Genomic DNA, 23,103 nt, shown 5'->3' on the forward strand with positions numbered 1-23,103 from the left:
AAGACAGGAAATGAGAAAGTTGCTTTCATAACCTTAACTCTGCTCCCTTGTGCATATGCATTAAGATAATGTTAATGATCTTATACCATTATTCCTCCGGACTCCTGCCCCCTTCAAGAGGAAGTTTGTCAATATGCAAAGGACCAGTAAAAGGTGAGGCGTAAATAATGCATGTACTGAAGCTCTATTTTGAGTCTGCATGGACATTGAACTAACACTTTACCCATGGGTGAAATTTTCCTCTCTGTGTGCAGGATGGAAACAGCCCAGCTCCATTCCATATGGATCTTTAATATATTGTTCTCCGGGGCAGCAACTGTAAGTATATATTACTGCTACCTAAACTATCTCCTCCTGGGACACTCAAACTCCGCTGACCTCTTCAAGCCCTTGTCCTGATTATAATGACTATATTCAGTGAGAGAAAATACCATGTGACAAATATGAATAATCATAATGAACCAACATAGCTTTACTTTAGATGAGGGGTGGCCAACCTGAGCCTGAGAAGGAGCCAGAATTTACCAATGTACATTGCCAAAGAGCCACAGTAATATGTCAGCGGTGCCCCATCAGCTCCCCCACCCCGCTCCCAGTGCCTCCTACCCACCGGCAGCCCCGCCAATCAAAACCGCCTCCTCCCTCCCCACACCTCCTGATCAGCAGTTTTGTGGCATGCAGGAGGCTTGGAGGGGGGGAAGGAGCAAGGGCACAACAGGCTCAGGGGAGGGGGCAGGAAGGGGTGGAGTGGGGGCAAGGCCTGTGGCAGAGCCAAGGGTTGAGCAGTGAGCAGCCCCCCGGCACATTGGAAAGTTGGTGCCTGTAGCTCCAGCCCCAGAGTCAATGTCTATACAAGAAGCTGCATATTAACTTCTGAAGAGCCGCATGTGGCTCCGGAGCCACAGGTTGGCCACCCCTGCTTTAGACTATCAGGAACTGAATACACATTGAACTACTCATCATCAATCCGTAAGGGGCAATAGTCGGCAAATCATTATAAACGATATCTGAATAGTGACAAAGCCAAGGAAATGTCAATCAACTTGTGGACATGTTATTAATAGACAAATGCTTTTAGTAAATTACTCATGGCAAATTATGTGCTCAGGGAACCTAACTTCTGAGGAGACTATCTGATATAGCTCACAACTGAGTACGTCTTTATTAGAAGGCCCCACTTTATTAGAAGGTTATATCTATTAAGCAAACTATTTTACTCCATCTCTTGCTCCAAACAGGTTTCAGTGCATTATATACATGGTAGTGTTGTGTCCTATAATGGTTTTATTAGTATGAGTGTTGGATGGCCGCAATCCATTTGTCTTCTTTATTTATAGAAAGCCAATCAAAATAATACACATTACAAGAGTCTGATTGCCTGAGAAGTAAAACCCATTTCCCATTCAATAGTTATCCAGGCTGCTATCAGGAAATGCAGAGCATCTGTTGTTTTTAAAAGTAATTATTCTTAAATGTGATTTAGAGTAGGTAAAACTACTATACTAGCATCTGAAAGTACTGCTTGCTGCTGATGACTCAGAGGATAACACATACTGCACTGTGTGCCTCTTTCGTGCTGAATCATCCTTTATCAACCAGTTTTTTGTAAAAAAAGAGATGGTGCCAGGAGTTACGGTACTTTCGATAGATGTCATTTGGGGTCTCTAGTTTAATAGGGTGCAAATATACCCTAAAATTAAAACCCAGTGCTCTGTTTATTTCGGCTGTTTGGGAAGCAGTCAATAAACTCACAACAACATAGTCTCTCTAGTAAGGTTCCAATATCAGCTGCTCCTGTGGCCAACTTTAGCTACTGTGAATGGACTTCATTCAGGTTCCCCATTCTCTGCATACAGTAGGCTGACTATCCAGGAACCATATTTTATTTTCAGCTTCAGTTACTTTTCCACTGCAAATAAAAACAAAAACTTATTCATGCCGCCGGGGTTACTCTGTTACCACTTTTCCTGCTTTAGAAGAATATGATATTTTACACTTATATAATGTAACCCAACGGTCTTTGCCAAATCTGTATTTGGGTACCACTTCACCCATCACTAGGGAGCAGCTGCCAGTCAGGTGAAACCCCAGAGCTGTTTAACTGGGCACAGTAGCACTACACAACAGTTCCAGTCAGTACTTATATCCAACAGTGATGGAGCTAGAGGAAGTCCTAAGACAGCTAAAGACTGTGGAAAAGTACTGTATCCTAACTGTAAATGCTATATTTTTCATATACAAAAATCAAGGTGATACAGTGGTGGTGTGTACAGTGCACCCCAGGCAGGAGCATACTCTTTGTTGACTTCCTGGTCCCTATTTACTCTCCCGCATGCAGAGTTACAGATTTTTTTTTTAACTCGGCATTGCTTTCTGGAGCTGGCACTTTTAAATTTGGCAGAGCCAAACACATGCAGACCCCAGAGCCATTTTGCAAGTGTTTGCTGCCTGGAGCTGGTAAGTACTACTGTGTTTCATTCCAGTTTCCCTTTTCTTATGCCTGAGGAGATGGTACTTTCCCATAAACAATCCTATAGCGTCAGTCTGATTTATGTTAGATTCTGACAAAGATTCTGACCACAAAGACAAAAGTTAAGTCTCCACAGAGCAGTCGGGGAAGAAGGCATAGTGTAAGTTGCCTCTATAACCTGCTGGATCAGCTCTACCTCTCAAATGCATCTTACTTCTACACAGAGCAGACAAACAGGCAAAGTGCCTTATATACAGCAAACAAAATGTGTAATATACACACACCACACCTGCAATTTTTCTTAAACTCTGTGTGTGATCTTTTATGCACATTTTATAATGAACTATTTTGTACAGTTGTGGATCATATGACCATAAACTTCAGCTTATGGCCAATGCACCTTAGCCTAAGCCATGGCAGTTGTATCTGTGGTAGGTGGGAGGAGTCTGTTGGGCTGCTAGAGTATACCGTGTTCAGCCATTGCTCTGGGCCTGCGGTGCTTGAAAGATCCTCTTCAATCACCAGTTTCAACTGCATAACAGAACATGGGCTTCTAGGCACGCGCTGGCATGGGCATGGCCGCGGCGGAGCTCCGACGAGCAAATCCCCCCCCCCCAGGATGCCGGAGGGGGAAGGGGACCGCCCGCGGGGGGGGGGGGCGGGCGGCGCGCGCGCTGCTGCTTGGGGCAGCCTACTTTGTAGAGCCGCCCCTGATAACAGAACATGGGCTTCTGTCGTGCCTGGCCCAGATCTGAAGCTAAACAACTTTGGGTGTGTCTATAGTGCAAAGTACAAGTGTGACTGTAGCATGGGTAACAATAGTAGTGTAGATGTGGCAGCAGGGGCTTCACTGTGGGCTAGCAACTCAAATATGTACTCAGGCTCCCAGGCTAACCTCTTTTCCTTGCAATAAGCACCACTTCAGCTTAGAGAATCACAAGAGGAAATGACCTCAGCTATATGTCTCAGCTGAAAGCCAGCACTTCCAATACAAGCACACTGCTCTCCGAGTCAATAAGGAAGTTGAGTGCAGTGTAGGCGTACCCTAGGTGGCAAATAAAAACCTGTGGCTGGCCCATGCCAGCTGACTTGGGCTGCGAGGCTGTTTAACTGCAGTGTAGACTTCCAGGTTTGGGCAGCAGCTTGAGCTCTGGGAGCCTCCCATCTCTCAGGGTTCTAGAACCCAGATTCCAGGTCTAGCCCAGAAATCTACACTGCAGTTAAACAGCCCTTTGGCCTAAGCCCTATGAGTCTGAGGGCCAGCCGCAGGTGTTTGCAGTATGTACATACCCCCAGAGTCACTAAAACCATTTTCTGCAATTCCTTGTGTTTTCATTGGCATTCTCACCTCCAGATACAGAGCAAGCCTAATCTTTCATAACTTTTAAAACTACCGAGATTCTATCTGGAGGTGGTATGTCATCTATTTCCCTGTGACTCTTAAATCATCTCTGTTTTCAGAAGGAAATGCTACATTATATTTGGACTCACCTTCACCCTTGTGTGACAAACCCTGCTCCTCTACTACCTTTGAATGTATATTAAGAAGCAGAAAATCTTTCTTTCTAGGACCTTTCTTATCCACCTCTGAAATTATCTCTGATTCTGTTGTCCACTAATACAGCTCTTCTACCCAAGTACTGAATTCAGATGTTCAGTCAGCATCCTTGCTACTAAAATGTTTTGGTCAGAAAAGTATATTAACTTGAGAATGATGTCATGTAGCAATTCCATGCCAGAAATAATACCTGTTTTGCCAGAGAACACAGTGCTGGGTAGATGGGTAGATGGGTGGCTCAGAATCCCTGGAAAACTTAATTAAGTACAATTTTCCTATACATTCCTGGTGATACATTAACATTCTCTGATAAAGATGATGTAGCCATTTGCCTAACATAACTGGCCTTAGTTATATTTACTTACAAGAGACAAGTACAACAGGCATCTGTTGACCCGTATAAAATGTATCTAGCTGAAGGTACAATGCTACTTATTCTTTTTCATACTGCAAGTTTGTATTATTTATTAATATTATGGTCAATGAGTAGGGCCACATTGTGGAAGGCACTGTACAGGCAAGTAATAAAAACCAGTCCCTGCCTCACAGATCGGACAATGAATGTAAATGCCGGACAGCATACACTAGGTGAAGGAAACAAATGGGATGGAAGGATGAACAATAAAAGAGTTGAGCACAAAAGCAGGAGTCATTCACTCTTTTAAAATACTTGCATTGCATTGTTAAGTCATGTCTCGTTCTGCAGCAACTTAGAACTCAACTTCTTTTGGGTTTCTTCTACTATTGTCTAGTGCAGGGGTGGACAAACTATGGCCCATGGGCTTTGGATCTGGCCCGCTTAATTCCCCCCATGGTGCTGTGGGCCCCTCGCCGCTCTGCAGAAGCGGCTGGCACCACGTCCCTGTGGCCTCTGGGCAGGGGGGTGGGGGCAGAGGGCTCCGTATATTACCCTTGCCTCCAGGCACTGCCCCCAGCAACTCCCATTGGCTGGGAACGGCCAATGGGAGTTCCAGAGGAGGTACCTGGAGGCGTGGCAAGGGCAGTGCACGTGGAACTCTCCGCCCCCTCCCTACCCCAGGGGCCACAGTGCTTCCTGGAGCAGCACAGGGCCAGGGACAAGGACAGGGCAGGCAGGCAGGCAGGCAGGGAGCCTGCCCTGGCCCCGGTGTGCGCCGCTGCCACCCCAGAGCCTGAACCCCTCCTGCATCGCACCCCCAACTCCCTGCCCTAAGGCCCCTGCCTGCACCTCGCACCCCTTGTGCACCTCAACCCCCTGCCCTGAGCCCCCTCCTGCACCCCAACCCCCTGCCCTGAGCCCCCTCCCGCAGTCTGCACCCCTCCTGCACCCCTTCCCTGACCCCCCTCCTGCACCCTTCCTCTGCCCCATCCCTTGCCCTGAGCCCCTTCCTGCACACCACATCCCCTCCCACACCCCACACTCCCTCATGCTCCCCAACCCCCTGTCCCGGCCCTGCATACAATTTCCCCACCCAGATGTGACCCTCGGCCCAAAAAGACATTGGGAAATGACTACATTAAGGGTCTGTGTGGTGGGACGGCTGCCCCACACAGGCAGAAGAAGGGTTAAGGCAGCCTTAGAGAGGCTGCGCAGAATCCAGCCAATCAGGAAAGGGTTTATTGGGAGAGCCAATCAGGAGAAGGCTTGCTGGAGCAACCCATATATAAAGGGCTGCTCAGGAGAGTAAGGGGCAGTCCCTCCCTGGAGGGCAAGGGGGAAGGACTGGCTGCCAAGGATCACTGGCGATACTGCAGTGCTGGGTATGGCAGTGAGCAATAGGGGAGCTTTTGGCTGACCATGGCCAGACTGAGGCCCTTAAGCAAGGGTGGGGAAGGGGCTACAGGGGAAGTGGCCCAGGGAAAGTAGGCAGCAGGAATGGGAGGCAGGGTAGTAAGTGGTGCCAGTTATAGGGTCCTGGGCTGGGACCCAAAGTAGAGGGAGGGCCTTGGTTCCCCCTCCCCTTTTTACCCCTACTTGCCCATGAGGAGAGTGGTCTAAATCCAGACTGCAGTTTGCCCTTGAAGCCAGGGGCAAGACTCGAGACGGTAGTTGGCTGCTGAGGCAAGTGGAGGGACTGAGGACTGCCTGCCCCCTGAAAGGGGGGAGACAGTGGGCTGGGGCACAGCCAGAGGGCCATGTCCTGAAGAGGATGTTGTGGTCTGGGAGATGGTGGAGGAAGTGGAAGTAACAGAAAGTGAGACACCGACACCGCTAGTAAAAGGCACCCTGGTGGTCCCACAGAGCTAATTCCCAGCACAACCAGAAGGAGGTGCCACGGTGGTGAGTCAGCCCTGTAACAGTATGTCTGACCTAGAAATGCTACAGCAGCACAGTGCTATTGTAGTATAGACATTCACTACAGTGAGAGAAGGGGTAAGAACCTTCCATTCTTGCTGTGTTGCTGTGGTAAATTCAGCTCTTCTGAGAGGCATTAGCTAGGTCTAGCAGTGTCTACAACTTAACTACATCTCTTAGGGGAGCTTAACTACATCTCTCATACCCTGAGCTATGTAGCTAAGTGATATGGGCCTTTGCCTCCCCTCTGCTGCATAGTGTGACAGGAGGCTATGGTGACTAATTTTGTGACATGAGACAAGGAAGTGAAATACATTGTTTGTCATGCCCTTTCTTTCATAGATAGACACTGCCATTCCTATGCAAATCATGTTAAATTGGGGTTCTGTAAAAATTCAAGGGGTAGGACAGAGATGGGATGTCACTGGTGAACATATACTTTCTGTATTGCCTCACTCCTAGGTGGGTTGTCAGCAGTTACTGCTGGGGGAGTTCTATGCCCCAAAATTAAAAATTTTGCACACAGTATTTTAAAACTCTGCAAATTTTATTTGTCAAAATAACACTATATAATCATGCCAGTTGCAATTATTTTGGTAATTTATTTCAAAATACCTGTCAGCAAGTTTGTCTGTAACAATTCAGACACACATACAATGCCCCCAGAAGTAGAAAGTTAAAGAAACCCCTACGACAACCCAGTACCTGCTTCTCTGCCTCCTCTGACAACCCTGAACCCAGTCATCAGCCACACACCCAGAGCCCAGCTGTAGAGCCTTCCCGGTCCAGACATTCACAACCTCTACCCCCCAGAGTCCAACTGCAGGTCCTCCCCGGCCCAGACACTCACAGACCGTACCCTCCTAGAGCCCAGGGATCCAGAGGGAGAAACAACCTGATGCTGGGTCCCGGGCTTGCATGGAGTTTCCTGCACATTGCTGTCTCCTTCCTTCAGGGCGTGAGGGGAACTGCAGCTGCTGAGAACCCTCCAGTTCCCTCCCTCCCCACCCCAGCCTTGTCTTCTATTTGCAAGCTGGGCTCCATTGGGTGGTGGCCAACATATCTGCAGCCGATTTCTGGGGCGGGTGGGGGGAAGGAGGAAAGGAAATTCTGCACACCCAACATTAATTTCTGCAAAAGTCTGCATTGTGCAGTGGCGCAGAACTCCCCCAGGAGTACAGCAGTGGAGATTGAATCTTGAACTTCTAGATCTCAATGCATGAACCTTGACTCCTTGAGCTGGAAGAACTAGCCACACCTCAAAAGACTCATCGACTTCTAGATATGAACTGTTCACAACACTGAGTGGGTTGCAGATGTGTCATGCTTTATCATTGATTCCCCCCCACACACACACAAACACTGTAAAATAGAACTACAACAAATCACTGCATTTTACAGTTAAAAAGAATGGCAAGTTAATGGCTCCTCCCAAACCCCTTGAATGGGTAAGTGTCTATAGGCATGGCATGGGGACAAACAATGGTTACTGAGTCTTTTTTGCTGCCAGTGTCGGGGGTGGAGAGGCCAAGGAATATGCAAGACATGTCAAATGCTCTGGGAGGATGACATTGGCACTGGGGTCAAGATTTATTTCATATTCTTGGGTTACTTTTATGCTGCTCCTAATCAAAAGGGTTTTCAAGTGTAGAAATGTGCTAAACTTTGCTGCTAAAGTTGTCTCTTCCTCCCCCTGGACAGAAGAGATGTTGGCTTATATATCTTTGTACTGGTAATTTGCTTCATAATTTGTAATGTCAACTTAATTCCTTATCCTAGAAAGGAACATTAAGCTAGATTTCATTACTTTTTATCCTGAAGAAAAGACACCTAGAAAAGTGATCTAGTAAAATGACTGTCACCACTTTGATTCAAACTAAAATAAAAATATATCATCCTTCTTCTAATTCCTACACTTTCCTTTCTGAATGCTGCAGGGCTGGCCATAGGGAATATAGCACCCTGGGCAACCTTGTATTATGGTTCCCCTGTCACTAGCTGCCTCCCAGGCTTCCCACCCCACCCCCATTGTCCCAGCCTCTGCTGCCTCTCCCCCCATTTCCCCGAACTCCCTTCTGTGACCTTGCACTCCAGGCTTACCCTACTTCTTGCCTCTTAATCATGGCACTCCCCTGACCATATCACCCACCTGTAGGGCCGGCTCTGCCCTGCAGTGATTCACATCTGGATGCCATGGTGATGGGCATCATAGGAAACCCCACAACAGTCACTTTGACTCCCCCAGCCAGTGCTACAGGGACCCCTCATCTGGTCGTTGAGCAGGACAGCCAAGACAATGTAGTAGGTGGTCTTCTGCACTTTGACAGAGTGAGCAGGCACTGGGGCACAGTCATACCTCTCCTGCACCTCTCAAACTCTCCCACTCAACACAGCATCCAGCTTCTCTGCCAGAGCCCCAGAGGGTCATCAACCCAAGGCATAGTGACAGGAGGGCACCAGAGGGTTATGATGACAGAGCAGCATAGTGACCTGAGAGCCCCCAAAAGAGGGAGGAAACCTAAGGAGTATAGAGAGCCCCACTGGTGTGGGGATGCAGGGTGGGCAGGAGGTGACATGGGGGCTCCAGAAGAGCAGATCTCTCCCCACCCCAATACAGAGTATCCCCAATATTCAAGTGTCACAGTGAAGGTGGGTTATTGAGGGAGGTTAAAATATAAATGCTCCAGCGCACTGAAGGTATCTAGGGCAGGTGGTGATGGTGGAAAGTTCACTCCCGAAACTCATATCCCAAACTCCCTGCACTGACACCTCCCTTTGGGATAAGCAACAGAAAGGGAGCCACTGAGAGCTGAGGCGCATGGGGAACTGGAGGGTCAGAGTGTGGTGTGTGTGTGGGGGGGGACCTTGAAGATGTGGAGGACACCCTGATAACTGAGGAGAATGGGGGCCTTGGGAATTGGGAACCTGGGAGCTGGGGGCACAGGGACACCCCTCCAGGAGCTAGGACTTGGGGTCAGGACCCCCCCCAGACTTACTGGTCTCTTTGTCCTTCAGTTTTAGTTTCTTTCCCCTCCCAACCCAGAAGATGCTGGCAACTGCCAGCTCCCATTGGCCAACCGAGATCCCACACTTGTCTTCCATTGGGCAGCAACGCATTTCATTCAGACTGCACATGGAAGGAGGAATGACCAGGCTGGGACTGTCCCGGGGAGGGGGCGGGGGAAGAGCTTGCCGGCTCACAGAGTGCAGAGGTGGGACTTGGAGCCGGGCTGGGAAACCATGTGGAGTGGCAAGAAGAGGGCCTCCTCACCCAACAGGGAAGTGGATGCTCCTGCTGCTCCGGGCTGCACACTGCAGGCAGCAAGGGGGAGCTTGAGCCTCTTGCTTCTGCTGCACCACGGCTCCCCCTGACTATGCTGTCCCTGGGCAGGCTCCCAGACCACCTTGCCCTAAGGCTGGCACTGGGTGAATGCTTTCATAAAACACACACACAAAATAATTTAACTTGGTGATGTGTGTGGCCTATAGGATGGTTGTTTAGTTATGTTATGTAGAATTATGTTCAAGTGCAAGTAGAAACAGGGTTTTATCCTCAGTTATGTAAGTGCAGAGGAGTAGGGGAAATTGAATGAGTTAGTGTGAGCAAAAGTTAAAGATAATTTGGAGGCAGTAAGATGGGAAAATTGAATTTAGCTAAGTCATGACCCAGGCTATGTTTTGATTATAATTGATTTTTAGCAGAATTTTAAATTAATGTATTTGGAATATTTTGGTAAAATGCTCTTTTTGATAGCATAGGAAGTCCACTGGTGTGGGTGTACATTTATATAAGGTGTAATGTAAAGAAGGTGGTTGAATTGTGACTATAATAATAGGTAGGTTTAATGTTAATGAGTACTATAAGAGGCAATTTATCAAGGCTACTCCTTTTATAGCAGGAGAGCTTGAATTACCACCAAAAGGGTATTGTTAGGTTACAGGGTAACAAAACTAGACTTCAATCTGTTGGCAGTGGACTGATCACCCACTGAAACCCCATTCCATCTATATATGTGAATATCATTGTAGTACTGGGGTCAATGGTAATTGTATGCCTGTTTGCTTAATTCATCAATTTTCTCTTAAAATTTGGTTCTATCATTTAAAGTGTCATCCAGTAAAATAAATTGTCTGTAACCAGACTAGAGGCTTGAACCTGAAAACTAGGTTTGGTTTACTGCAATCTTAGCTTTAACCAATTAACATTAATTGGGAATAATTAAAATTCAAGCTTACATGTGTTTTACACTACATCTTAACTTCATATAAAAACATACTTGTATGTCTCAGTTGAAAAGAACTCTTATAGACCATGATCGAAATCTGTTAGTCTGAAATGCATTTCATTGTAATTCTTGAAATACACACTTCTTGGCTGGAATCATTTTGTGGGACCTGATCCAGCTTCCATTAAATCAGTGGGAATCTGCCTATTGACTTCCATTATGTCCAGGGAAGATTCAGTATTTCAGACTATGACTAAAGTCTCATGTTGGGGGCATGATGAAACAAGTAGTTTTCACTGCTATCAATATTCAGAGGGACTTCATGATATAGAAACAGTTGCAATTCCCTCTTGGGTGTACTGTAAGAACTTGAAGATTAAATAATTTCATTATTTTCTATCGTTGTTAATGTTGGCCACTGATATAGCTAGAATATCTTTTAAAAGGCTGGAAAAGATAGTCAAGGAAGTTCTGCAGGAGGACCACTGGGTTGGGTCTGTGAGGTAAGAATGTCCAAAGGCTTCAGTGTTTTAGAACATAGTTAAATTGAAATTCAACTTGTTGTTAAGGGTAGATTTAAAACCATATACAGAGCTGGCTATTCTGGAAGATGAGAGTAGCCTGAGAATTTAACTCCTTAACCACTTCTTTTGTGGTTTGTTTTTTTTGTTAAATAATGGTCACTGCTAATGTTATGGCCAGGGACTGTCCCTTTACAAGTTTGTACAGTATCTAGCATATTGGGAGGCCTTGATTGGGGTCTCAGGCTGCTAATGTAGCACCAACAGATTCTGGGCCATTCTTGAAAAGGGTAAAGCCCCTCCTGCAGGATGCTATGTCCTTGACTCCAAATGTGTCACTCATGTTTTCTCTCTCTCTCCTCCCTTCTCCCCACCCCACCTCACAATGGAGCAGTCATTTGGCCAGAGAATGAGTAAGAATGACTCTGTAGCCTACTGGTTAGAGCACCCACCTGGGAGGTAGAGACTAGTAGATTGGGCTTGGGGTATCATTCTAGAGTCTACCTCTAATCTGGTACATGATCTTCAGATAGTTGCTACCTCTGTTTACTCTCCCAGCCTTTGGCTGTCTTGTCTAGTGTGTTTCTCACTCTGTTTGCACAGAGGAGCCCTGAACTTGGTTGGGACCTTTAGATCCCACTAGGCACTACTGAAGTACAAATAAATAGTGATTGTAATATAGGGAGATAACAAATATGTAACTTCACAATGTCATTTTTCAATCAAAAAGAACAGGAGTACTTGTGGTATCTTAGAGACTAACAAATTTATTTGAGCATAAGCTTTCGTGTGCTATAGCCCACTTCATCAGATGCATAGAATGGAACATATAGTAAGAAATATATATACAGAGAACATGAAAAGGTGGAAGTAGTCATACCAACTGTAAGAGGCTAATTAATTAAGATGAGCTATTATCATCAGGAGAAAAAAAACTTTTGTAGTGATAATCAAGATGCCCATTTTAGAAAGTTGACAAGAAGGTGTGAGGATACTTAACATGGGGCAATAGATTCAATATGTGTAATGACCCAGTCACTGCCAGTCTCTATTCAAACCCAAGTTAATGGTATCTAGTTTGCATATCAATTCAAGCTCAGCAGTTTCTCATTGGAGTCTATTTTGAAGCTTCTCTGTTGCAAAATTGCCACCTTTAAGTCTGTTACTGAGTGACCAGAGAGGTTGAAGTGTTCTCCTACTGGTTTTTGAATGTTATGATTTCTGATGTCAGATTTGTATCCATCTATTCTTTTGCGTAGAGACTGTCCGGTTTGGCCAATGTACATGGCAGAGGGGCATTGCTGGCACATGATGGCATATATCACATTGGTAGATGTGCAGGTGAACGAGCCCCTGATGGCATGGCTAATGTGATTAGGTCCTATGATGGTGTCATTTGAATAAATATGTGGACAGAGTTGGCATCAGGCTTTGTTGCAAGGATAGGTTCCTGGGTTAGTGTTTTTGTTGTGTGGTTTTCAGTGAGTATTTGCCTCAGGTTGGGGGGCTGTCTGTAAGCGAGGACTGGTCTATCTCCCAAGATCTGTGAGACTGAGGGTTCATCTTTCAGGATAGGTTGTAGATCTTTGATGATGTGCTGGAGAGGTTTTAGTGGGGGTTTAGTAGGTGACGGCTAGTGACGTTCTGTTATTTTCTTTGTTGGGCCTGTCCTGTAGAAGGTGACTTCTGGGTACTCTTCTGGTGCTGTCAATCTGTTTTTTCACTTCAGCAGGTGGGTATTGTAGTTTTAAGAATGCTTGCTAGAGATCTTGTAGGTGTTTGTCTCTGTCTGAGGGATTGGAGCAAATGCGGTTGTATCTTAGAGTTTGGCTGTAGACAATGGATCGTGTGGTGTGTCCTGGATGGAAGCTGGAGGCATGAAGGTAAGGATAGTGGTCAGTAGGTTTCTGGTCTAGGGTGGTGTTTATGTGACCATCGCTTATTAGCACAGTAGTGTCCAGGAAATGGAAACTTTTCAATCAGTTTCACTCAACTTAATTAAAAAGTGGATAGAGAAAAAATAACTGTCAGTAAAAGTGTCACACAACATAAACAGGTCTAAAAACAGAACACAAAATATTGCATTCCCAAACCAATGACTGCCTGACCAATTCAATTGCCTGAATTTAAAGTTCTTCATGATCTGAAAAAAATGAGTTGTTTATATAGGGACAAGGGTAGAGATGACTCATATAAAAATATTGAATAGAAACCTTGTAATATCTTCATCTGTATACCTTGGCATATTGGCATACAGTTAGTTTTTACTTATTGTGGTTGGCAGTGGTTGTAAATTGGCAGGCTAGTCTACCAAGTTTTGTGTAATTTTATCTGTTTGCATCATAATATTGAATGATGGCATATTTACCTTTTTTTCTGCCAAACTTTAAATTTCCAGATTTGCTTGGCTCTAGCAACTGGGAAGTACTCCAAGGAAATAGATCAGATATACTCATTTTACCTGAAGCTCTTAGAATGACTTAGTCGCGTAATAAAGAAAAAACAAAAGCTGAATACAGTAGGTCTTCAGTGATTTCTGAGTTTATCCAGCTGTTTATATAAATGTTCTCATTAGCCTTTAGTCGTAGAAAAAGATTTGAAAACATGATCATGGATCTGAGTTTTACTGAATTTCAATTCCAAAGCAGCCTATTTTTAAGATATACCCAAGAAGTTCTTCTGACATAGATGTTCTGCTCTTCTAGGTCATCATCATCATCTAGGAAAGAGTTTGATCAGCAGATTTTAAGGCAATCCCCATCTACTTTGTGTTACCTCATGTAATCCATGTTTCATGATGGTAGAACTCCTTGTTTGAAAGCCTAGAAAAAGAACAGACTGAGAAAAGTGTTAAGAACTAATGGTGAGAATCAGAAGAAGGCTTATGAACCACTTAGGCCCTCAAGAGTAGGGCCTCGGCACAGAAGAGGATTTCACCTAGGTAAACAATTTTATGGTGGTTTTGTAAATGTTCACAGTAAATTGAAGTGTGTGCATTGGGTTAATGGTAGTGGTGGTAGTGAAGGTCCAACACTAAATTCAACTTACAATATTACATGGTCTTAGTATAAATCGTACTCAATGTGCCCCAATAAGGAGTAGGCAAGCAGGAAATGCAGGTGTCACAAGTGAAACCTTAAAAAAAAAGTGACTTCTCACTTTTTCTGCTTTTTTTATAAATGTTTAGAACCAAATGTTTCTCTTTGAGGATAGGAGCAGGGGAAGGAGAAAGACAGTGAGGGAGAAATTATGAGCTTTGGGGACTTAAAAGGGGGGGAAAAACCTGCCTTCCCTTTCTGTAACTTGCTTCCTTTTCCTTTGTTCCTGTTCTGAGGCTTGATTCTCTGCTTACTGAAACCATTGGAGAAGCTCCCATTAACTTTAATGGAGCAGGATTAGGGCCATGAAGAGAAAAATTTGGGACTTAGTTTCTCTTTCTCTTCTCTTCCATTCCACTTTTAAATGTTTTTCTTTTTAACCCATCTTTCTTTGCCCTATTGTCAGGGCTTAAGAGGTACATAAGTGGTGCCCAGGCATTGTATAGTCCCTTAGCATAGGGTTGAATTTCATTCTCTGAGGTGTGTGTGTGAGAGAGATAGTTTATAATGAAGGGCCAGTGCCTTCTTTTGCCTTTACCTGCAGGGTGATCCTTTCTTGCTCACTTGTTTAATCACATGTGACAACAGGACAGGAAATTGCATGGATGTTTCTGCCTTTCCCATCAGTTGCTCTGACTTAACATTTCAATTCTCATAGCTCTTGTATCCGTTCTTCAGCAATTGATTAAAATAGATAAACAGGTAGCACCTAGCTGAATGATAACTGATAGTAACTTAAAAGTATCTCAAGCATATAAAACCAAGGATGAAAGGCTGGCCCTATTGAAGTCAAAGACAAAACTCCCATCATTTCCATGGGGCTGGGATTTCACTCCTAGGATGGAGAGAAATTGTTTATGGTGGCACAAGGAGAAATAAGTAATTTGATGAAATTAAGAAGGAATCAATTCCTATCAGTAAGATGTATTACACTGTGGAACAGTCTCTCAAAGGAAATAGTGGAAGCCCTATTGTTTTTGACATTTTAAACGAGGCTAGAACAAAGCACTAGAAGATGTAGTAAGAAGCCTACCCTATTACAGGTGTGGATTAGATGACATAATGAGTCTAGCTCATATCCAATTTCTATACATGCACAGAGCTCCAACTGCTGCTAACCTATTCTGTTTTCTTCTTTGTCAACTGGTCCCAGCTACGTAAGTTAGGGCTAGATACAAAACCCACTGAAGGCAAAGGAAAGACTTCCATTGACTTCACTGGGCTTTGGATCAGGCTCATAATGAATAATGCATTCAATTTCCCTCAGTGGCTGGTCTGTGGTAACCTTTTTCTGACTCTCATGAACCTAATGGTGTTTCTAGAGGGTGATGGGGATTTCAGCCTCTGTGGGAACTGTGACACACCCTCATAAATCATCATTGCCTTGACTTTCCCCTACTACTTTAATTTCTGCTCTTCTGTGAGCTATACTGTGAGTAAAATGTATAACCTCAGATCCCCCCATTCCCTTTTATTTTGCACAACCAAAGGGGAGGGAACCATACAATTTTTCTAAGTACCTTACTTGTAAAAGTGGCTTGTACAAAAATTGGGGGCGGGGAGGAGTTTGTGAACATTCATGAAATTTGGATGTGATTCTCCTTTGACTTGTACTAATTTTCAGCTGTGTAACTCCACTGAATTCAGTATAGTTATAATGATTTACTTTGGTAGAGGAGGCAAATAAAGCCCCTTTAATCCATATTCATAAAGGTTTTGAATATTAACACTTTCATCAGCAAACCCCACAACAAAAATCCAAAAAGCAGATTTGTTCAACAGTTAAACATTGAAAATGCATGAAAATTTTGTAACATTGAAGCAGTTTTACAGAAACAAATGTCTATAATGTGTCATATTTTTGGAAAAACATTATACAAGCTAGCTTAGTGTACCTGACTATAAGGATAAGACACATGCGCCTGTACAAAAACATGTTTTTAACTCTCCAGGAGGCCACCCATGCTGGATTAATGTAGGCAGTATTGAAAATAAAGCTGCCTTGTTCCTAACCTAATCTACACCAAGCTGGACCATAAATTTACCTCTAGCTGCAGAATTGCTGCATTAGCTTTACTATTTGCTATCTCCTCTCCACACACCCTCCCCTGCTTTCTTGTTCCCTTTGAATATTTTAACCTTTTTGTTTGGTTTGTTTTTTGGGTTCGTATTGAAAATAACATAACCTAGCTCTGGATGATTTACATCAAGAAAGTGGAACATGAAAGAAACTATACAATTGATAAATTTGCTTTCTAATGTGCTATTACATAACTAACTAGCTATATTAGAGGCAAATAACAGCAATATAAGGAACCATTTTATCTCATGATATTCTACTTTCATATAACTTCATGCACATACATCAAAGAAAAAAAATAGAATTGCATTTCAGATGACTGCTGGCTAGTACAATAGCAGTCCCCTTCTCATAAGGGGAAATAGTTTGAATTTTGGGGTCCTCCAGAAAAACATTTCAGTTTGAAAGGTCCTAATTTACAGTTGACTAGGGAGTCATGAACTTTTTTATTCTAATAACCCTTCCCCCCTCCACAATGTTGTGTAACATGGAATATGCTTTGTAATTCCTCTGACACACTCACAGTTTCATGAGTCTAGAATAAAACATTCACAGAAATCCCTGTGAACTAGACTGCTTCGTGATAGAAAATGCTGAGTTTAGGTTAAACTTCTATTAGAGGTGAACATTACACTTGTCAAAGACTCGCTACATTCAGCCTTGGACTAGTGCCAGAAAATACTGTAGGACCAAGGGGCTACCAACTGTTTTAATCCCCTCATTTCTGGAGAGGTTGGGGAAGGGTGCAGGAGGAGGATTTGAGGGCTTCAGTGTGCCAAACATTCGAGTTTCCCCCCTTGCTGTATCAAGGTGGGGGGGGACTCTAATGGCTCTCAAATCATAGGGGCTCTGTGAATGTGTTATATCAATTGATATCTGGGCTTCTTGGCTTCTAAGTGCTAGTAACTGTATTTCTAGTCCTCCCTGGTTATAAAATATCAAACCTTACTTATCAGAATAATGTGGGTTTTCTTGTAAGAAAAAGTAGCATTTGACCTTCCAGAACTAGAAGTAAAAGCTCTCTTGGATCACCAAAAACTTTCTGGTCCAATTACATTTTTTCCAAACACTAATCCCAGACTAGTCACTTGAAACAAACCAAAAATAATTCTGCTCTTTGCCATTCAGTTTTAAAATGATCATTAATCCCACACATGAAAGTACATTTTCTTTGTAGTCTCTGATAACTTTGTACAGTAGAGTAGTATTAAAATAAAAAAATCCTGTTTCAGGTTCATTGTGTTATTTCATTGAAAGCAATTTGGAAGTCTGGTAAGGTCCTAGTTATACATTTTCCACCCATTCTTTGGCCTTCAAGCATCCCCAGAGTTCAGAATTACTCCAGTTTTGCTAAGTATGGCCTGCTACGTACCAATGTATTATGAAAACACCAGGGAATCTGAAACAGTGAGATGGTAGAACAATCCACTATAACAAGGATGTTTCATTCTTAAAAAAATGGTATTTCAAAAGTAAACATAAATGTTGAAGAAAATAATCAGAATATTCTTAATAAATTAATTCACACTGATGTGTCCCCTCTCATTAGCACTATGGAGGTCAGTATATCTGAACCAGTCACATCTGCTTCATACTCCTCTCACTGATTTAAACTCAACGGGCACTCGCATGCCTTCAGTTCTATTAAGCATTTTCATCATTTTCATTCAACATTTTCATCAATGATTTTGAAGTAAATGTAAGATCACTGCTGATAAAAAAAATTTGCAAATGAAACAAAGATTGGTGGAGTGGTAAATAATGATAAGGACAGAGCCATCATACCCTGGCTCTGGATATACCTGGATCACTTGACTAAGCTGGAACCATCCAAACTTAATGTGTTTTAATACAGCCAAATGCAAAGTTACACGTCTAGGAGCAAGGAATGCAGGACATAGTCCCCCATTTTTAGGTACCTGGGAAGCAGCGACTCTTAAAAAAATGTAGGGATGATAGTGGACAAGCAACTTAAGATGCACTTCCACTGTGATGCTGTGGCAAAAGGGCTAATGTGATGCTTGGATGTATAAATGGGATCAACAAGTAGTCGTAGGGAGGTGATTTTTACCCTGTATGCGGAATTGGAGGTGAGACCTTTACTGGAATACTGTATATGGTTCTGATGTCCACATTTTAGAAAGGATGTTGAAAAACTGAAGAGGGTGCAGAAAAGAGCCAGAGTTATTTGAGGGCTGGAGAAAATACCTCCCTGTGAGAGACTGAAAGAGCTCAATCTGTTAGGCTGATCACGAAAAATAAATAAATAAATACAGAAATAAATTTAAAAAAAATTGAGAGGTGACTTTGATTTGTGTCTGAATGGGGAAGAAATGCCAGGTACTAAAGGTCTCTCTAATCTTGTGGAGAAAGGCCTAATGAGAATCAACAGCAGGGAGCTGAACTCAGATAAATTCAAATTAGAAATAAGGGCTGATTTGTAATGCTGAGGGTGACTAACCATTGGAACAAACTACCAAAGGAAGTGATGGATTCTCCATTTCTTTATGTCCTCAAATCAAAACTGGATGCCTTTCTGGAAGATTATGCTTTTAGTCAGACCCCTATATTGATCCCAGATCCTTCTGTGAGTGGGTGAAATGTAGATTAGATGCTCTAATGATTCCTTCTGGCATTAAACGATATGAATTTATTAACTTGCAGGGGTTGGACCAGTCCCATCCTCACCAATAATCCCCTTTGGTAGTAAGTGGTACTGCCTCTTACTACACCACCTATCTGAAACATTACTGGTGGGACTTAGCCCTGATTAATCCCTATTGCTCAGAGACCAATCCTGCCAGGTATTGAATGTGTCAGTGGAAAATGAGCATGCTCAGCACATTTCTTAAAAAAGCTTAGCACTTTACAAATATGAGTTCTTTAACTGTATTACTGGTTATTATCGGACCACACTTTGTAAATGCAGAGATAAAGCTTTGTATGAAGAAAATATACGTGAACTCTCACTGCATGTGCAAACTGAATAATTTTCTGCACAATATTTACTTGAGTAACTGACCAATATTTTTGCAAGTGATCCTCAGCTTCTCACTAAATATTTGGCCAATTAAATGCAATATATAGTCTATTCTTGTGCAGTTATTCCTATAGCGAATTCTATGCTTTCTTTACTGAAAATTAGGTCTGGCATGGATACATTCTAGACAAAGGGTTGGAATGGGGGTGGGGGAGGAAGGAAGAAATTATAGAGTAACTAATACTTTAAAAATCTGCACAAGTCTTGAATTTTTTAGAACCGCACTCAGAAAATGTGTTTGCTGTGTTCCTTCTGTTGAGTGCTGCAGAGGTGCTCCAGCCACCAATAACCACATAAATGTCAGAAAATAAATAGCAAGTCAAAACTAATTAATAAGCTTTGGAAAGAAATAGTGGGTGGGGGCACTATTGTGGTGTTAAAAAATTTTCTACTAGGATATATATATTCCCTCTCCATATTGGTACACAATAAAAATTCCATGTTCACCCTACTTGTGAAAACTGATATTTCCCTTATACAGTAAAACCCGTGCTACCTGACATGTTCCCAAGGGTTTAAAATTCCATTTGAGGAATATATTATTTTGACCTATTGTAGCAATACACACAGTTCTGTGTGTAGAGAATAATTTCCTACCATTACCATGTTTCACCTTAAATGAATACTGTAAAAACTGTCCATTTATGAACTTTGCAGGACTGATTTTGGGATTTTGTCTTTTAACAAACCATCAAATGGTTCACTTTAAATAATCACTTATTTGTTATTATTACACCAAGGCCTGCAGTGCTTATTCTAACTTTACTGAGGGAAAATTCTGATAACAGTGGGAGTTTTGCCTGAGCAGGGACTAAAGAGAGAGACAAGACAAACACAGACAAGACATAGGACTACATTTCATACACAGCACAGTGTGAAGACTCTTAGTGAGGAGGAGAGGGTGACGAGATTGACTAGAAGAATTGCTACTCATTTAAGGAAGGATCTGAAGGAAGAGAGAGAGGTGGTTTGAATAAAGAGTTGAGGATTGTTCTAGTGTTTGTATGAGGGCTAGCTCAGTGGTTTGAGCATTGGCCTCCTAAACCCAGGGTTGTGAGTTCAATCTGTGAGGTTCTGAGGCAAAAATCTGTCTGGTGATTAGTCCTGCTTTGAGCAGGGGGTTGGACTAGATGACCTCCTGAGGTCCCTTCCATCCTTGATATTCTATAATTTATTATGTGAGAAGGTAGCACTCATATGATGCCTTAATGATAGAGAGAAGGAGGGAGGCTGCAAGTAGAAGACAAGGACCTGTAAAATGAAAGGTTTAGAAAGAACACAGGAAACAAAGGAGTCAGTAGGAATACATGAATGGAGTTGTAGGTAAGGACATGCTTTCTAGTGGATTGTGGTCATGAGAACTTCTCACAGTGGCAATTCATAATAATGATGAAAGGCAGTGGGTAACTTTATAGCTTGGTAGTTAGGGTGTTCACCTAGTTCAAGTCCCTGCTCCAATTACTATTTAATTCAACAAAGTAGAACAGCATCAACAGAAGCAATTGAGACCTATTCCAAATACCACATGGCACTCACTCTCCTACAACGTGGGAGACTCAAGTTCAAATCCCTTCTCCACATTAGGTAGAGGGAAGTATCTAAACCCAAGGCTCCCACATCCCAACTGTGTGCCATAAGCTAAAGGTTACAAGAGGGAGTCGTTCTCCTCCACTTCTACCTGGAAAAATCCATTTTCAGTCAAATGAACCATTTTATTTGACCTGCAATGGATTTTTGGCATTCGCTATTTTTTTCACAATTTTTGGATTTGGTTTGACATGAACAAACTTTTTTTTTAATTGCATTTGCCAGTGCCCCAAAAACATCAGTTATTCACCCAGCTCTAATATAATGACATTACCAATCAGGGTAGAGCTATCCTGACCTACCAACCCAAAGCCATTCACTTTTCACAGACACTCAGGATGATCAGCTTTAGATCAGTGTTTCGCTTCTCTAAGGCCTGGTCCACACTAGGACTTTAATTCGAATTTAGCAGTGTTAATTCGAATTAACTGTGCACCCGTCCACACCACGAAGCTATTTAATTCGACATAGAGGGCTCTTTAGTTCGACTTCTATACTCCTCCCCGACGAGGGGAGTAGCACTAAATTCGACATGGCTATGTCGAATTAGGCTAGGTGTGGACGGAAATTGACCTTAGTAGCTCCGGGAGCTATCCCACAGTGCACCACTCTGTTGACACTCTGGACAGCAGTCCGAGCTTGGATGCTCTGACCAGCCACACAGGAAATGCCCCAGGAGGGAGAACCTCTCTCAGTACCAGCACTCACACAGCGAACGGGAGGACAGGTGGTGTCAAGAGGACCAGCAGGCGACTCAAACACTGCTTGGACTAATGAGGGAGCAAACGGACACGCTCCGGTGCCTTGTGGATGTTCTGCAGGACCGCAGGCAGGAGGACAGAGCCCCCCTTCAGTGTATCTGCAACCACCCTCCCGCGCCACAAAGTCCCATACCCCCCTCACCCTAAATAACCAGAAGGAGGGACGCCAGGGGCCGTGAAAACTGTCACTGCACCCCAGCAGAGTGCTCAAGTACCCGAAAGCTCTCATACCCTAAATTTTGAGAAGTCCTTCCCTTCCTGACTCACCCAAGCCCAAATCCCAGTTTCATCCCCTAACTGTCTAGTTAATTATTAAAAATACTTTGCTGTTAATTACTGTTTCCGTCATGTTTTTTTACAGAAGACTGTGTTTGAAGGGGTGGGGGTGGGGAAGGGGGTTGGTAATTGCATAGGACAGTCACCTTTACCAGGGTACAGACAAGGGGGCAGGATCAGCAGCAGGTCACACACACAGTGCAGTCAGTAGGCACCCTGGTCAGTATGGGAGGTGGTTTCCAGGTTCGGGGGGGGGCGTGACTTTGTAGCGGGGGAGGGCGGTTACAGATCTTATGCAGCGGTCCTTGTCCTGGACCGCAGAGTCACGCAGCAGAGGAATCTGTATCCGTCCTCCTCCGCCACAAGGTCACATAGCCCCCGCACACAGAATCCCAAAAAGGAGGGATGGCAGGCTCCATTGAAACAACCAGTCTGGCACTGCGGACCGCTCTAGGAGCAGGAGCCTGTCATTCCTCAAGTTTAGAGGCGGTCTTTACATCACTGCACATCCTACGCAGCACAGTCTGTGTCCCAGTTTCAACCCTTTAACGCAAAGTCATTAATAAAGAAACGTTTGTTAAGTAACAATGGAACATGTATTTTATTTTTACACGTGTGTTGGAAGTTGGGGAAGCGGGGTGGGCGGGGTATGTAACTGCAGATGCTAGTCAACAGTAACTGGGTAAAGAAACAGGAGCAGGTTCAGCTTCTCTGTAAAGAAACTGAACAGTCACAGGTCACGCTGCTCGCTGCTCGCTGGTACTTGAAGAGTTCCCTGTCTCTGTCCAAGGCGCCTGTATAGGGCTTCATGAGCCAGGGCATTAGCGGGTAGGCTGGGTCCCCGAGGATCACTATAGGCATCTGCACATCCCCAACATTTATTTTGTGGTCCGGGAAGAAACTACCTTCCTGCAGGTGTCTAAACAGACCACAGTTCCTGAAAACACGCGCGTCATGAATCTTGCCTGGCCACCCGACGTTGATGTTGGTAAAACGTCCCCTATGGTCCACCAGTGCTTGCAGCACCATTGAAAAGTAGCCCAATTTCTCAGCAGCTGACTGTGGAAGAGGTGGACGATAAGGTGCGAGGAGGAGAAAACGGCCATAACTGCAGCGGGCTCCATGCTCGCAGTGCTGTGGCGTCCGCGCTGTCACTGACCAGAAAAGTGCACGAACAGATTGCCCGCAGGCACTTTCGGGGAGGGAGGGCG

General features: G+C 43.9%; 1 protein-coding gene across 1 annotated transcript in view; it reads left to right on the top strand.

The window, feature by feature from the left end:
• The first annotated feature begins 294 nt into the window (after positions 1-294).
• Positions 295-23,103, top strand: part of HNF4G (hepatocyte nuclear factor 4 gamma) — a 276,933-nt gene continuing 254,124 nt past the window's right edge. The window contains exon 1 of the mRNA XM_039527147.1: positions 295-318. The gene's annotated coding sequence lies outside the window, so the exon portion shown is untranslated. The remainder of the gene's footprint in view (positions 319-23,103) is intronic.

This window comes from Mauremys reevesii, linkage group 2 (genome assembly GCF_016161935.1).
Source record: "Mauremys reevesii isolate NIE-2019 linkage group 2, ASM1616193v1, whole genome shotgun sequence".
NCBI classification, from domain to species: Eukaryota; Metazoa; Chordata; order Testudines; family Geoemydidae; genus Mauremys; species Mauremys reevesii.